The sequence below is a fragment of the Bubalus bubalis genome, chromosome 1, assembly GCF_019923935.1.
Source record: "Bubalus bubalis isolate 160015118507 breed Murrah chromosome 1, NDDB_SH_1, whole genome shotgun sequence".
NCBI lineage: Eukaryota > Metazoa > Chordata > Mammalia > Artiodactyla > Bovidae > Bubalus > Bubalus bubalis.
In genome coordinates, this window is record NC_059157.1 from 98,020,730 (window position 1) to 98,036,434 (window position 15,705).

General features: G+C 43.3%; 1 long non-coding RNA gene across 1 annotated transcript; it reads right to left on the reverse strand.

Annotated features, from left to right (window-relative positions):
- Positions 1-12,314: 12,314 nt before the first annotated feature.
- LOC123465683 lies at positions 12,315-13,453 on the reverse strand. Its single transcript, XR_006640952.1, has 2 exons — positions 12,862-13,453; positions 12,315-12,413 (listed from the first exon to the last, which is right to left on the reverse strand). It is a non-coding gene; the product is annotated as an uncharacterized LOC123465683 (long non-coding RNA).
- Positions 13,454-15,705: the final 2,252 nt, after the last annotated feature.

Here is a 15,705-nt window from a genome sequence, read left to right on the forward strand (position 1 = left end):
TCATCCACAGTCTGGCATTTTGCATGATGTACTCTGCATACAAGTTAAATAAGCAGGGTGACAGGAGGGTATGCAGCCTTGATGTACTCCTTTCCAATTTGGAACCAGTCTGTTGTTCCATGTCCAATTCTAACTGTTGCTTCTTGACTTGCATACAGATTTCTCAGGGGACACAGAAAGGCTTCTGTGTCCAGGAGCCCCAGAGAGTACTGCTTTGGTTTCACTTCATAGGGAAGGGAGAGATTTCTAGACTTCTCTCCAGTAAAAAATTTAGGGTTGAGTCCTTGTCCAGGCTTTACAACTATAATAAATTATAAGAAACTTGATGGGATCTTTCTTCTTGTGCTCAGAGGGCTTATAAAGTAAGAGAGAGGGCTTCTCTCTTACTGGGGAGAAAGGAGATTAAAATCTTGGTCATGTTGGGAAGTACCTGTTGAGGACTGTGATAAGAAATGCACCACACAGGTTTTGAGTGCTCCCCGCCCCTGTCCTCCCAGGGGTTTCTGGGGGGTGGGATCACCCACGTGGCATTCCTGGCCCCATCACTCGATTGTCATATGTCTTTAGACATGTTCTTCCATTTCTTTGTGCCTCAATGTTCTCAGTTGTAAAATTAGGACCATAAGAGTACAGTCCTGGTCTCAGAGAGTTTTGTGATATTGTATGAGATCATCTACTCCTTGCTCAGTAAATGATTTGCCCTAATAACTCCTACCATATATCTTTGTCTTCTTTTATTCCTAAATTTCTCCTCCCCTTGCTGAAGAGGCAAATCGTATCCCTCTCTCTCCAGAAGGTCCATGCTCCTTCCTGCTCCTGTAACTTTGCTCAGAGTGTCTCCACCTAAGTAAGTCTTCCCTCCTCTCACCCCCTCTTTCCTTTTAAGCCTCATCTATTATTTTCACAACCCAGACTCAGTCCAAGGCCTTCATACAGCTTCTCTTGATTATTTCAACCCCACATAGTCAAAGAGCTTAGATCTCAGAGTGCAGCTCCTCTTTACAGCTCATAAAATTGAGGCTGACAGAGTCAAGCCTCTTTCTCTTTCCTAATCTCCTATTTACATCACACATCTGTACCATCCCTCATAACCCTTACCTACCACTGCCTCTGTCCTCCTGCTTCCTGTCTTAACAGCTATTCATTTTAGCCTTTAGATTTCAGTTCAAATGATTCTTCCTCAGCCTTACTCTCCCCAGAAAAGATCAATCCTATGGGGTGTCCCTTCTCATAGCAACCTCCCCTTGGAAGACTTCATCAAAAAGCAATTCAAGGTTTATTGCTGTAGTTAGTTGTTTAACACCCATCTCTCTCACCTACTGGAATGAAAGTATTTTTTAGAAATCATTTTCTTATTGGGTTCAGTTCAGTTCAGTCACTCAGTCATGTCCAACTCATTGTGACCCCATGAACCGCAGCACACCAGGCCTCCCTGTCCATCAGCAAATCCTGGAGTCCACCCAAACCCATGTCCATTGAGTCAGTGATGCCATCCAACCATCTCATCTTCTGTCATCCCCTTCTCCTCCTGCCCTCAATCTTTCCCAGCATCAGGGTCTTTTCCAATGAGTCAGCTCTTCGCATCAGGTAGCCAAAGTATTGGCGTTTCAGCTTCAACATCAGTCCTTCCAATGAACATCCAGGACTGATCTCCTTTAGGATGGACTGGCTGGATCTCTTTGCAGTTCAAGGGACTCTCAAGAGTCTTCTCCAACACCACAGTTCAAAAGCATCAATTTTTCGGTGCTAAGCTTTCTTTAAAGTCTAACTCTCACATCCATACATGACTACTGGAAAAACCATAGCCTTGACTAGACAGACCTCTGTTGACAAAGTAATGTCTATGCTTTTCAATATGCTGTCTAGGTTGGTCATAACTTTCCTACCAAGGAGTAAGCATCTTTTAATTTCATGGCTGCAATCACCATCTGCAGTGATTTGGGAGCCCAGAAAAATAAAGTCAGCCACTGTTTCCACTGTTTCCCCATCTATTTGCCATGAAGTGATGGGACCAGATGCCATGATCTTTGTTTTCTGAATATTGAGCTTTAAGCCAACTTTTTCATCTCCTCTTTCACTTTCATCAAGAAGCTCTTTAGTTCTTCTTCACTTTCTGCCATAAGGGTGGTGTCATCTGCATATCTGAGGTTATTGATATTTCTCCCGGCAATCTGCATCCCAGCTTATGCTTCCTCCAGCCCAGCGTTTCTCATCATGTACTCTGCATATAAGTTAAATAAGCACAGTGACAATATACAGCCTTGATGTACCCCTTTTCCTATTTGGAACCAGTCTGTTGTTTCATGTCCAGTTCTAACTGTTGCTTCCTGACCTGCATATAGGTTTCTCAAGAGGCAGGTCAAGTGGTCTGGTATTCCCATCTCTTTCAGAATTTTCCACAGTTTATTGTGATCCAGACAGTCAAAGTCTTTGGCATAGTCAATAAAGCAGAAATAGATGTTTTTCTGGAACTCTCTTGCTTTTTGGATGATCCAGAGGATGTTGGCAATTTGGTCTCTGGTTCCTCTGCCTTTTCTAAATCCAGTTTAAACATCTGGAAGTTCATGGTTCACATATTGCTGATGCCTGGCTTGAAGAATTTTAAGCATCACTTTACTAGCATGTGAGATGAATGCAAATGTGTGGTAGTTTGAGCATTCTTTGGCATTGCCTTTCTTTGGGATTGGAATGAAAACCGACCTTTTCCAGTCCTGTGGCCACTGCTGAGTTTTCCAAATTTGCAGGCATATTGAGTGCAGCACTTTCACAGCATCATCTTTCAGGATTTGAAATGGCTCAACTGGAATTCCATCACCTCCACTAGCTTTGTTATAGTGATGCTTTCTAAGGCCCACTTGACTTCACATTCCAGGATGTCTGGCTCTAGGTGAGTGATCACACCATCATGATTATCTGGGTAGTGAAGATCTGTTTTGTACAGTTCTTCTGTGTATTCTTGCCACCTCTTCTTAATATCTTCTGCTTCTGTTAGGTCCCTACCATTTCTGTCCTTTATTGAGCCCATCTTCGCATAAAATGTTTCCTTGATATCTCTAATTTTCTTGAAGAGATCTCTAGTCTTTCCCATTCTATTGTTTTCCTCTATTCTTTGCATTGATCGCTGAGGAAGGCTTTCTTATCTCTCCTTGCTATTCTTTGGAACTCTTATTGGGTGCCTGTTGTCAAAGTCAAGTTCCTGTGCTAAATACACAGAGGTCAAATAAACCAAAGCATAGGAGGTTGGAGAGAGAAAAATTTATTATGAAAGCCTAGGAAGGAGAAAGTGTGATATGTGCCCAAAATACCCAAACTCCCTTCATTGTCTTCAGGGAAGAGTTTTTAAAGGCGAAACTTGCAGGGAGGGCTATAGGCTGGTGATGAGGTAACAGGGTGAAATTCCAGGAATCTCAGCCATCAACCTTCTGGTTTCAACCAGTTTGGGGTTTCCAACTTGCTTGTTCTCAGGCGGAAGTTACCCATTCTGGGTAGGTGCCTTAGTTCCTGTAAAACTCGGAGATATGTGTCAGATTGCTGTGTTTATCCCTTGAGCAGGAGCTATAACTTTTTTTTTTACCGCTGTGCTATTATTTCTTAAGTGCTTTTCCTTTGTTTTTGCACTCCTCACTTCCCTAATTAGTAACTATTTAATTCAGGGAAGGTGTGGGACTGAAGCCTTTTTCCTAGAAACAAGAAATGAGGGACACAGAAAGGCTTTTGTACAGGGGAGGGCCCCACAGGGTCCTGTGCATTTTCATGCCTACCACATGCATTAGAGTGTGCTGGCTATTGGGGATTCAGTGTGAACCAGGCAGATTTGATCTTTATCTCCATGGGTTTTATATAAAGTTACCAAATTAAGAAGTGAGAACAAGTTCTTAGAACTTTGGGGATCTTTCATAGATGGGAAACAGTTAACGAAAATGAACAGCATGAGAAAATTTAGCCCCACTAAACTGAAGCAAAATACTGAAGATATTTTTACAATCAAGGATAAGATAATGGAAATATCTCAAGTACTCTGGGTAGTAAGTACAGTGAAGAAAAATATTTTGAAAATGAAATACCATCTTCTTTGGGCTAGATTCTTCTTTTGAAGGCCAAGAGTCAATATTTATTCCAGTCTTAGTTGTCTAAATACTCCAATGCTTTGTGTTTCTCTGACTGTTTCATAAGAACAATCTAGTTAATTATTAGTCAAGAGGCAGAACCCTGAGCACCTGAGCAGTTATCTTGCTTTGTAAACTAATCTGAGTGCAAACAAAGTCCTTCTTTTAAAGTTCAAGAGTTTCTTCCATCTTTTATTTAAAGAAACCACAGAGTGAATGGATGGCTTATGCCCCAAACACCCAAACTCCCTCATAGTCTTCCAGGAAGAATTTTTAAAGGCAAAATTGGGGGGAGGACTGCAAGGTGTGTGATTGGCTGGTGATGAGGTAACAGGGTGAAATTCCAGGAATCTCAACCATCTGCCTTCTGATTTCAACCAGTCTATGGTTTACACTGAATTATAAGCACACAATCCATTATTTTCCAGGCTTCAAATTGTCCATTTAAGGAAAACATCTTCTGCTGGTTGCTTGAAAATACTCTCCTTAGAGATTACAATGTTCACTGCTGCTGCTGCTGTTGCTGAGTCACTTCAGTTGTGTCCTACTTTGTGTGACCCCATGGACGGCAGCCCACCAGGCTCCCCCGTCCCTGGGATTCTCAGGCAAGAACACTGGAGTGGGCTGGCGTTTCCTTCTCCAATGCATGAACACTGTCCTTTAAATGTTAGTAGATTTCAACTCAGAGAAGGCAATGGCACCCCACTCCAGTACTCTTGCCTGGAAAGTCCCATGGATGGAGGAGCCTGGTGGGCTGCAGTCCATGGGGTTGCTAGGAGTTGGACATGACTGAGCAACTTCACTTTCACTGCCTAATGGGCATTTCTGTTTAGCTATCTCATAGACATATCAACAATCCCCAAATTGAATTATGATCTGATAACTCCTTTTTCCTTCTTTATATCTGTTAGTGACAACTCTGTACTAGAAATTTGAGATGCAATCTCTTATTCAAATGCAAATTCATGCATTTTTAACCTATATATCTGCTGAATTTGCCTCCCAATCCCCTCTCCCACTCTTTCTCCTGACATTCTTCCTTCCCGGCTGGCTCAAGTTTTCATCTTTTTCACACTTTCTGCACTTGAACTGTGACCTAATTTTTCTTAACACTGTACCTCTGTCTTTCTGAATCTTACACTCCCATTGTACCATAGCCATCTGTCTGCAGTTCCCAATTCTGTCAGTTCCATGTTTAAACCCCTTTGGGGGTTTTCTATTATCGCCAGCAGTTTTCTCAACTGGGTAGGGCTCTTTTGAAAGTTTGGGAGGGACAAGAAGGTCTTCATTGTGCTGGGCTGTCTCTTCACATTGCAGGACATTAAGCATCTCTGTAAGCACACTACTAAATGCTGACAGAAAATCTCATTGTGCTGAGGAGTGTTCAGATCAGATCAGATCAGATCAGTTGCTCAGTAGTGTCCAACTCTTTGCGACCTCATGGATCGCAGCACACCAGACCTCCCTGTCCATCACCAACTCCCGGAGTTCACTCAGACTCACGTCCATCGAGTCAGTGATGCCATCCAGCCATCTCATCCTCTCTCGTCCCCTTCTCCTCCTGCCCCCAATCCCTCCCAGCATCAGAGTCTTTTCCAACGAGTCAACTCTTCGCATGAGGTGGCCAAAGTACTGGAGTTTCAGCTTCAGCATCATTCCTTCCAAAAACATCCCAGGGCTGATCTCCTTTAGAATGGACTGGTTGGATCTCCTTGCAGTCCAAGGGACTCTCAAGAGTCTTCTCCAACACCACAGTTCAAAATCATCAATTCTTCAGCACTCAGACTTCTTCACAGTCCAACTCTCACATCCATACATGACCACAGGAAAAACCATAGCCTTGACTAGAGGAACCTTTGTTGGCAAAGTAATGTCTCTGCTTTTGAATATGCTATCTAGGTTGGTCATAACTTTCCTTCCAAGGAGTAAGTGTCTTTTAATTTCATGGCTGGAATCACCATCTGTAGTGATTTTGGAGCCCAGAAAAATAAAGTCTGACACTGTTTCCACTGTTTCCCCATCTATTTCCCATGAAGTGATGGGACCGGATGCCATGATCTTCGTTTTCTGAATGTTGAGTTTTAAGCCAACTTTTTCACTCTCCACTTTCACTTTCATCAAGAGGCTTTTGAGTTCCTCTTCACTTTCTGCCATAAGGGTGGTGTCATCTGCATATCTGAGGTTATTGATATTTCTCCCGGCAATCTTGATTCCAGCTTGTGTTTCTTCTAGTCCAGCGTTTCTCATGATGTATTCTGCATGTAAGTTAAATAAGTAGGGTGACAATAAACAGCCTTGACGTCCTCCTTTTCCTATTTGGAACCAGTCTGTTGTTCCATGTCCAGTTCTAACTGTTGCTTCCTGACCTGCATACAAATTTCTCAAGAGGCAGAACAGGTGGTCTGGTATTCCCGTCTCTTTCAGAATTTTCCACAGTTTATTGTGATCCACACAGTCAAAGGCTTTGGCATAGTCAATAAAGCAGAAATAGATGTTTTTCTGGAACTCTCTTGCTTTTTCCATGATCCAGTGGATGTTGGCAATTTGATCTCTGGTTCCTCTGCCTTTTCTAAAACCAGCTTGAACATCAGGAAGTTCACGGTTCACATATTGCTGAAGCCTGCCTTGGTGAATTTTGAGCATTACTTTACTAGCGTGTGAGATGAGAGCAATTGTGCGGTAGTGTTACTGAACTGTAATTCAGCTGCTCTAGTATGAAAGGCAATGCTCAAGAGGTAAGTGCTGGTAGGAATGGAATGGTTGCTTTATTCTGAAGGCCAGTGACACGGGGAGATGGCGGACTTGTGTTTAAAAACCAACTCCAAAGATTTTGATCAACCATGAAAGTTTTTAAAGAGAGGATCATTTAGGGAGGAGGTCAGCATCTTCTTTATCTTACATGGTATACAGATTTTCTTCTGATTGGTCGGTGGTGAGGTAACAGGGTGGTGCTCCAGAAATCTTGTGCTCAGCCTGGAATTACCACCCTTCATCAAAGGTTTTATATTATACACACACACATATATATTATATACACATATATATATAATATACATATATATATATATATATACATAATAAATACATATATTTCTTGAGGAGGAGCCAGGGTCCTATCCCTGGGCAGCATTATTTTTTCTTGACTGCTCCTCCTTAGTTTCTGTATTCTCTCTCTTCCCTGATAAGCAACCCTTTGAATCTGCCCTGTGAAACTCAGGGAAGATCAAGGAGACTGAATGGAGTGTGTTTCCTACAAACAAGAAGCGGGGGACATAGAGAGAATTTGTATCTGCAGGGCCCCACAGGGTTCTGCTCCATTTAAGGAGGGGGCAGGATGCATCACCACACAATACACCATTTTGGCACATTGATTAATTGAATTAAATTTGTTTTGTAAACACCAGTGCAGGAAGGACATTCTGACCGCCTTTTGTTCCCCTGAAAACAGGAAATAAAATGGACCCTCCCTGGATCAGGAGGAAGAAAGTTATCTTTATACCAGACAGAGGAAGTTTAGGGTCAAGAAAGCTATATAAACAAAATTTCTCATTTATTTATCAGTTTACAATCCATGTTTGGATCACAAAACATGGTCCACTGGAAGAGGGAATGGCAAACCATTTTAATATTGTTGCCTTGAGAATCCCATGAGCAGTATGAAAAGCAAAAAAAAACATGACACTGAAAGATGAAATTCCCATGTCGGTAGGTGCCCAATACACTACTGGAGAAGAGTGGAGAAATAGCTCCAGAAAAAATGAAGAGGCTGAGCCAAGTGAAAACAACACACAGTTGTGAATGTGACTGGTGATGAAAGTAAAGCCCTATGCTGTAAAAAGCAATGTTGCATAGGAACCTGGAATATTAGGTCCATGACTCAGGGTAAATTGGAAGTGGTCAAACAGGAGATGGCAAGAGTGAACATTGACATTTTAGGAATCAGTAAACTTAAATGCACTGGAATGGGCAAATTTAATTCAGATGACCATTATGTCAACTATTATGGGCAGGAATCCTTTAGAAGAAATGCTGCTGCTGCTGCTGCTAAGTCACTTCAGTCGTGTCCGACTCTGTGCGACCCCATAGACAGCAGCCCATCAGCAGTAGACCTCATAGGCAACAAAAGAAGCTGAAATGCATTACTTGCGTACAATCTCAAAAACAACAGAATGATCTCTGTTTCTAAGGCAAGCCATTCAATATGACAAATCTATGCTGCAACCACTAATGCCAAAGAAGACGAAATTGAACGGCTCTATGATGACCTAAAAGACTTTCTAGAACTAACACCAAAAAAAAAAGATGTCCTTTTCATTACAGGAGAATGGAATGCAAAAGTAGGAAGTCAAGAGATGTCTGGAGTAACAGGCAAATTTGGGCTTGGAGTACAAAATGAAGTAGGACAAAGGCTAACAAAGTTTTTTGCCAAGAGAACACACAGGTCATAGCAAACACTCTCTTCCAACAACACAAGATATGACTCTACACATAGACATAACCAGATGGTCAATACTGAAATCAGATTGATTACATTCTTTGCAACCGAAGATGGAGAAGCTCTGTACAGTCAGGAAAAAACAAGACCAGGAGCTGACTGTGGCTCAGATCATGAACTCCTTATTGCCAAATACAGACTTAAACTGAAGGAAGTAGGGAAAACCACTAGACCATTCAGGTATGACCTAAATCAAATCCCTTATGATTATACAGTGGAAGTGAAAAATAAATTCAAGGAACTAGATCTGATAGACAGAGTGCCTGAAGAACTATGGACAAAGATCATAACATTGTACAGGAGGTGGTGATCAAAATCATCCTCAAGAAAAAGAAATGCAAAAAGACAAAATGGTTGTCTGAGGAAGACTTACAAATAGCTGAGAAAAGAGAAATGAAAGGCAAAGGAGAAAAGGAAAGATATAAGCATCCGAATGCAGAGTTCTAAAGAATAGCAAGGAGAGATAAGAAAGCCTTCCTCAGTGATCAATGCAAAGAAATAGAGGAAAACATTAAAATGGGAAAGACTAGAGATCTCTTCAAGAAAACTAGAGATACCAAGGGAACCTTTCATGCAAAGATGGGCACAATATAGGACAAAAATGGTATGGACCTAACAGAAGCAGGAGATATTAACAGGAGGTGGCAAGAATACACAGAGTTCAGTTCAGTCGCTCAGTCTTGTCTGACACTTTGAGATCCCATGGATTGCAGCACTCCAGGCTTCCCTGTCTGTCACCAACTCCCAGAGCCTACTCAAACTCATGTCCATTGAGTCGGTGATGCCATCCAACCATCTCATCCTCTGTCATTCCCTTCTCCTCCCATCTTCAATCTTTCCCAGCATCAGGGTCTTTTCCAAAGAGTCAATTCTTCACAACAGGTGGCCAAAGTATTGGAGTTTCAGCTCCAGCATCAGTCCCTCCAATGAATATTCAGGACTGATTTCCTTTAGGATTGACTGGTTGGATCTCCTTGCAGTCCAAGGGACTCTCAAGAGTCTTCTCCAACACCACAGTTCAAAAGCATCAATTCTTTGACACTCAGCTTTCTTCATAGTCCAACACTCACATCCATACATGACCACTGGAAAAACCATAGCCTTGACTAGGTGGACCTTTGTTGGCAAAGTAATGTCTCTGCTTTTTAATATGCTGTCTAGGTTGGTCATAGCTTTTCTTCCAAGGAGCAAGCGTCTTTTAATTTCATGGCTGCAATCAATATCTGCAGTGATTTTGGAGGCCAAAAAAATAAGGTCAGCCACTGTTTCCCATGTTTCCCCATCTATTCGCCATGAAGTGATGGGACTGGATGGCGTGATCTTAGTTTTCTGAATGTTGGGCTTTAAGCCAACTTTTTCAGTCTCCTCTTTCACTTTCATCAAGAGGCTCTTCAGTTCTTCTTTGGTTTCTGTCATAAGGGTGGTATCATCTGTGTATCTGAGGTTATTGACATTTCTCCCGGCAATCTTGATCCCAGCTGTGCTTCCTCCAGCCCAGCGTTCCCCATCATGTACTCTGCATATAAGTTAAATAAGCACAGTGACAATATACAGCCTTGATGTACTCCTTTTCTTATTTGGAACCAGTCTGTGTTCCATGTCCAGTTCTAACTGTTGCTTCCTGACCTGCATATAGGTTTCTCAAGAGGCAGGTCAGGTGGTCTGGTATTCCCATCTCTTTCAGAATTTTCCACAGTTTATTGTGATCCACATAGTCAAAGTCTTTGGCATAGTCAGTAAAGCAGAAATAGATGCTTTCCTGGAACTCCTGCTTTTTTGATGATCCAGCGGATGTTGGCAATTTGATCTCTGGTTCCTCTGCCTTTTCTAAATGCAGTCTGAACATCTGGAAGTTCACGGTTCATGTCCTGTTGAAGGCTGGCTTGGAGAATTTTGAGCATTAGTTTGCTAGCATGTGAGATGAGTGCAATTGTGCCGTTTGAGCATTCTTTGGCATTGCCTTTCTTTGGGATTGGAATGAAAACTGACTTTTTCCAGTCCTGTAGCCACTGCTGAGTTTTCCAAATTTGCTGGCATATTGAGTGCAGCACTTTCACAGCATCATCTTTCAGGATTTGAAATGGCTCAACTGGAATTCCACCACCTTCACTAGCTTTATTTGTAGTGATGCTTCCTAAGGCCCACTTGACTTCACATTCCAGAATGTCTGGCTCTAAGTGAGTGATCACACCATTGTGATCATCTGGGTCATGAAGATCTTTTTTGTATAGTTCTTCTGTATATTCTTGCTACCTCTTCTAAATACCTTCTGCTTCTGTTAGGTCCATACCATTTCTGTCCTTTACTGAGCCCATCTTTGCATGAAATGTTTCCTTGGTATCTATAATTTTCTTGAAGAGATCTCTGCTGCTGGTAAGTCGCTTCAGTCGTGTCCAACTCTGTGCAACCCCATAGATGGCAGCCCACCAGGCTCCCCCGTCCCTGGGATTCTCCAGGCAAGAACACTGGAGTGGGTTGCCATTTCCTTCTCCAATGCATGAAAGTGAAAAGTGAAAGTGAAGTCTCTCAATTGTGTCCAACTCTTAGAGACCCCATGGACTGCAGCCTACCAGGGTCCTCCATCCATGGGAGTTTCCAGGCAAGAGTACTGGAGTGGGTTGCCATTGCCTTCTCTGGAAGAGATCTCTAGTCTTTCCTATTCTATTATTTCCCTCATTTTCTTTGTATTGATCACTGAGGAAGGCTATCTTATCTCTCCTTGCTATTCTTTGGAACTCTGCATTCAAATGGGTTTATCTTTCCTTTTCTCCTTTGCCTTTCACTTCTCTTCTTTTCAAAGCTATTTCCTCAGACAGCCATTTTGCTTTTTTGCATTTCTTTTGCTTGGGGATTGTCTTGATCTCTGTCTCCTGTACAATGTCATGAACCTCCATCCATAGTTCTTCAGGCACTCTGTCTATCAGATCTAACCTCTTGCATCTATTTCTCACTTCCACTGTATATGCAGAGTACATCATGCCAAATGCTGGGATGGATGAAGCGCAGACTGGAATCAAGCCTGCCAGGACAAATAGCAATAACCTCAGATATGCAGGTGATACTACTGTTATGGCAGAAAGTGAAGAAGAACTAAAGAGCCTCTTGATGAAAGTGAAAGAGGAGAATGAAAAGTTGGCTTAAAAGTCAACATTCAAGAAACTAAGATCAAGGCATCTGGTCCCATCACTTCATGGCAAACAGATGGGGAAACAATGGAAACAGTGACAAACTTTTTCTAGGGCTTCAAAATCACTGCAGATGGTGATTGCAGCCAAGAAATTAAAAGACACTTGCTCCTTGGAAGATAAGCTTTGACAAACTTAGACAGCATATTAAAAAGCAGAGACATTACTTTACCAACAAAAGTCCATCTAGTCAATGCTATATAGTTTTTCCAGTGGTCATGTATGGATGTGAGAGTTGGACTGTAAAGAAAGCTGAGTGCCAAAGAATTGATGCTTTTGAACTTGATTTTGAAGAAGACTATTGAGAGTCCCTTGGACTGCAAGGAGATCCAACCAGTCCATCCTAAAGGAAATCAGTCCTGAATATTCATTGGAAGGAGTGGGTTGCAAAGAGTCAGACGTGACTGAGGATCTGAACTAAACTGAATCGATCCCAAGCCCAAATCCCTTTGCCTCGTCAGCTCCTCATAAATTCATTGTTTCTTTGTCTAAATGGTATAAAAGCTGCCTGCTTTCGTCAGTTCTTTGAGTCTCATATTTTTATGAGTTTCTGTACATATGTGCAATTAGGTTTTACTCCTGTTGATCCATCGTATGTCAATTTAACTATTAGGCCAACGAAAGAACCTAGAAGGGAAGAAAGAAAGAGTCCTTCTCGTTTACAGTGACAACCAAGAAATGCAAACACAGATGCCCAGACATGCGCTGCTACTTCCCCAGCTGACAATCTCCTCTAAGAAAAAACTCTGTATTTCTTACCATGGTCTGCAAAGCCCCCAGAGACCCGACCCGTACCTAGACTCCTGGCCTCCTTATCACACACTCGGTTCTCTGTTAACAGTGACTGCTGTGCTCTGCCACCTGTGTGACATCCAACCCCTCACCCAGCTGACTGCTCACTGCAGAGTCTCGTCCCCCCAGAAACCTTCCTTGAACTCCTCCCTTGCTTCTCTTTGCCCCTTTCCTCTTGCCCCCACCCTCATTCTGACACTGACTGGACGAGAGTTTCTCCTCTGCGTATACCCTGCATCCTGGGAATACTCTCCCAACACCCAGACTACCAGGTTACCCGGACCTGTTAATGCTTCATGATTCCAGGAAGGTCTTTGTGGACAGTGCGGAAGAAGACAGATGGGCTTCCCAGGTCTTTCTTCCAGGAAGCACTTGCTGTTTGTAAGGCTGTCCTAAGGCTGCTGAAACAAAGTCCCAGGAACTAGGTAACTTAAATCAATAGGAATGTATTCTCTCACAGTTCTGGAGGCCAGAAGTCTGAAATCAAGGTGTCAGCAGGACAACGTGCCCTCTGAAGGCTTTAGGTGGAATCCATCCAGGCCTCTTCCAGCTGCTGTTGGCTCCAGGCTTGTGTCTGCATAACTCCAATCTGTGTGTTTATCTTCAAATGGCCTTCTCATCTCTGTCTTGTCTGCTCTTCTGTCCCTTATATGGACATGTCATCAGATTTAAGACCAATCTGCATAATCCAGGATGATCTCATATCATGATCCTTAATTACATCTGTGATACCCTTTTTCTGAAAAAAGTCATAAGTGAAGAGGAACTAAAAAGCCTCTTGATGAAAGTGAAAGTGGAGAGTGAAAAAGTTGGCTTAAAGCTCAACATTCAGAAAACAAAGATCATGGCATCCGGTCCCATCACTTCATAGGAAATAGATGGGGAAACAGTGGAAACAGTGTCAGACTTTATTTTTTAGGCTCCAAAATCACTGCAGATGGTGACTGCAGCCATGAAATTAAAAGACACTTACTCCTTGGAAGGAAAGTTATGACCAACCTAGATAGCATATTCAAAAGCAGAGACATTACTTTGCCAACAAAGGTTCGTCTAGTCAAGGCTATGGTTTTTCCTGTGGTCAAGTATGGATGTGAGAGTTGGACTGTGAAGAAGGCTGAGTGCCGAAGAATTGATGCTTTTGAACTGTGGTGTTGGAGAAGACTCTTGAGAGTCCCTTGGACTGCAAGGAGATCCAACCAGTCCATTCTAAAGGAGATCAGCCCTGGGATTTCTTTGGAGGGAATGATGCTGAAGCTGCAACTCCAGTACTTTGGCCACCTCATGCAAAGAGTTGACTCATTGGAAAAGACTCTGATGCTGGGAGGGACTGGAGGCGGGAGGAGAAGGGGACGACAGAGGATGAGATGGCTGGATGGCATCACTGACTTGATGGATGTGAGTCTCAGTGAACTCCGGGAGTTTGTGATGGACAAGGAGGCCTGGCGTGCTGCGATTCATGGGGTCACAAAGAGTTGGACATGACTGAGTGACTGAACTGAACTGATGGGTTTAGGAAGTGGACATTCTTACTTTGTGGGACCATTATTCACCCTGTTCCACTGTCTAGCTATGAGGAGTGTGCTCAGCGAATAGCCTCTGGCTGTCAGCTCCTTCAGGCGCCAAGGAACCAGCCTGTAGGAGTGTTGTGTTAGACCAGGTTGCCTGATGGTTGAAAGTTGGGATGGGTCACTGAAAATTAGGCCACTTGTTACCTGGCAGTGATTGGAAAGACCCGCAGTCACATTCTTTCTCCTGTACTTTCATTACCTTACACTCGCTGTGACCCACTTTCTCTGGGTTTCTTTCAATAGGAGTCATTTACTGAGAACCTTTGAAACCTGCCACAGAGTGAGAAGTTGAGGTTGTGACAGAAGAAGCCTCATAGATCTCCTTGTCCTCTTGGAGCCAGGCTGCTTGGCCGGGAAGACGGGAAGCAGTGAGAACACAGGTGGGATAATCACTAAGCACCATGACAAACCGTTAAGGAAAAGTGACAGCTTCAGAAAGGGAGCTGGGTCTCTGGCCATCAGCCGCATTTTCCTGAGCTGCAAAGAGGGCCTCATTCTGAAGTCCAAGTTCTTTCAACACCCAGTCTGCTCTGTGTGCTGAGATAATTAAGGGATTTTTATGAAAGCCTTGAGACTTAAGCTGACCTGTGACGTATAGAAGAGGTCAAACAGGAGAAAGAGAAGGGAAGACAGTCCAGCCTGAACAAGAAGCTGGAGGGCCTGGGCATCTGGAAGGAAAGGGTGGGATTTGCCTTCCCTGGAGGAGGAGGAGAAATGGCCTGGGAGAGTGTCAGGGGTTGGATGTGAAGCTGAAGGAGACAGGGTGGATGAGACAGGGCCGAGGTGCGGGGCTCCAGGACCCTCTGCTGACAGTGTGCTGGAAGGGTTTCAGAAAAGGAAGGATATGAGATTATAAAAGTAGTACTGGGACTTGCCTGGCGGTCCAGCGGTTAAGATTCTGAGCTTCCACTGCAGGGAGCAAAGATTTGATCCCTGGTGGGGAACTAAGATCCTTCATGCCACTTGGTGTGGCCAAAATAATAATAATAATAAGTGGTATATGGGTGTTTTTCTTTTTTTTTAAGCTGCATGATGTGGCGAGCATGTGGGATCTTAGTTCCCTGACCAAAGATCAAACCCACGTCCCCTGCATTAGAAGCTGGATATCTTAACCACTGTACCTCCCAGGAGCCCGGGTATTTGTTTTTGAAAAAAAGTGTTTGAGATTCAGCATAGACAAGAAAAGGGCTTCCCCTGCGGCTCAGCAGTAAAAAATCTGCCTACAAGGCAGGAGACACAGGAGACGTGGATTCAATCCCTGGGTAGAGAAGATCCCCTGAGTAGGAAATGGCAACCCACTCCAGTATTCTTGCCTGGAGAATCTCACGGACAGAGGAGACTGGCAGGCTACAGTTCATCGCGTCACAAAGAATTGGATACGACTGAAGCAACTGGGCACACGCACGCCTAGGTAAGGAAAAGTGAGAGGCCAGAAACTGGAAGGTGACTCAAGACACTTTTTGCAGTCGCCCAGGTGGGGGACTTGATGTGATTGGAATTCAGGCAGCAGTAACATGAGAAACCCATCTCAGTGTTTGCTTTATCAACTGGTAGGAACT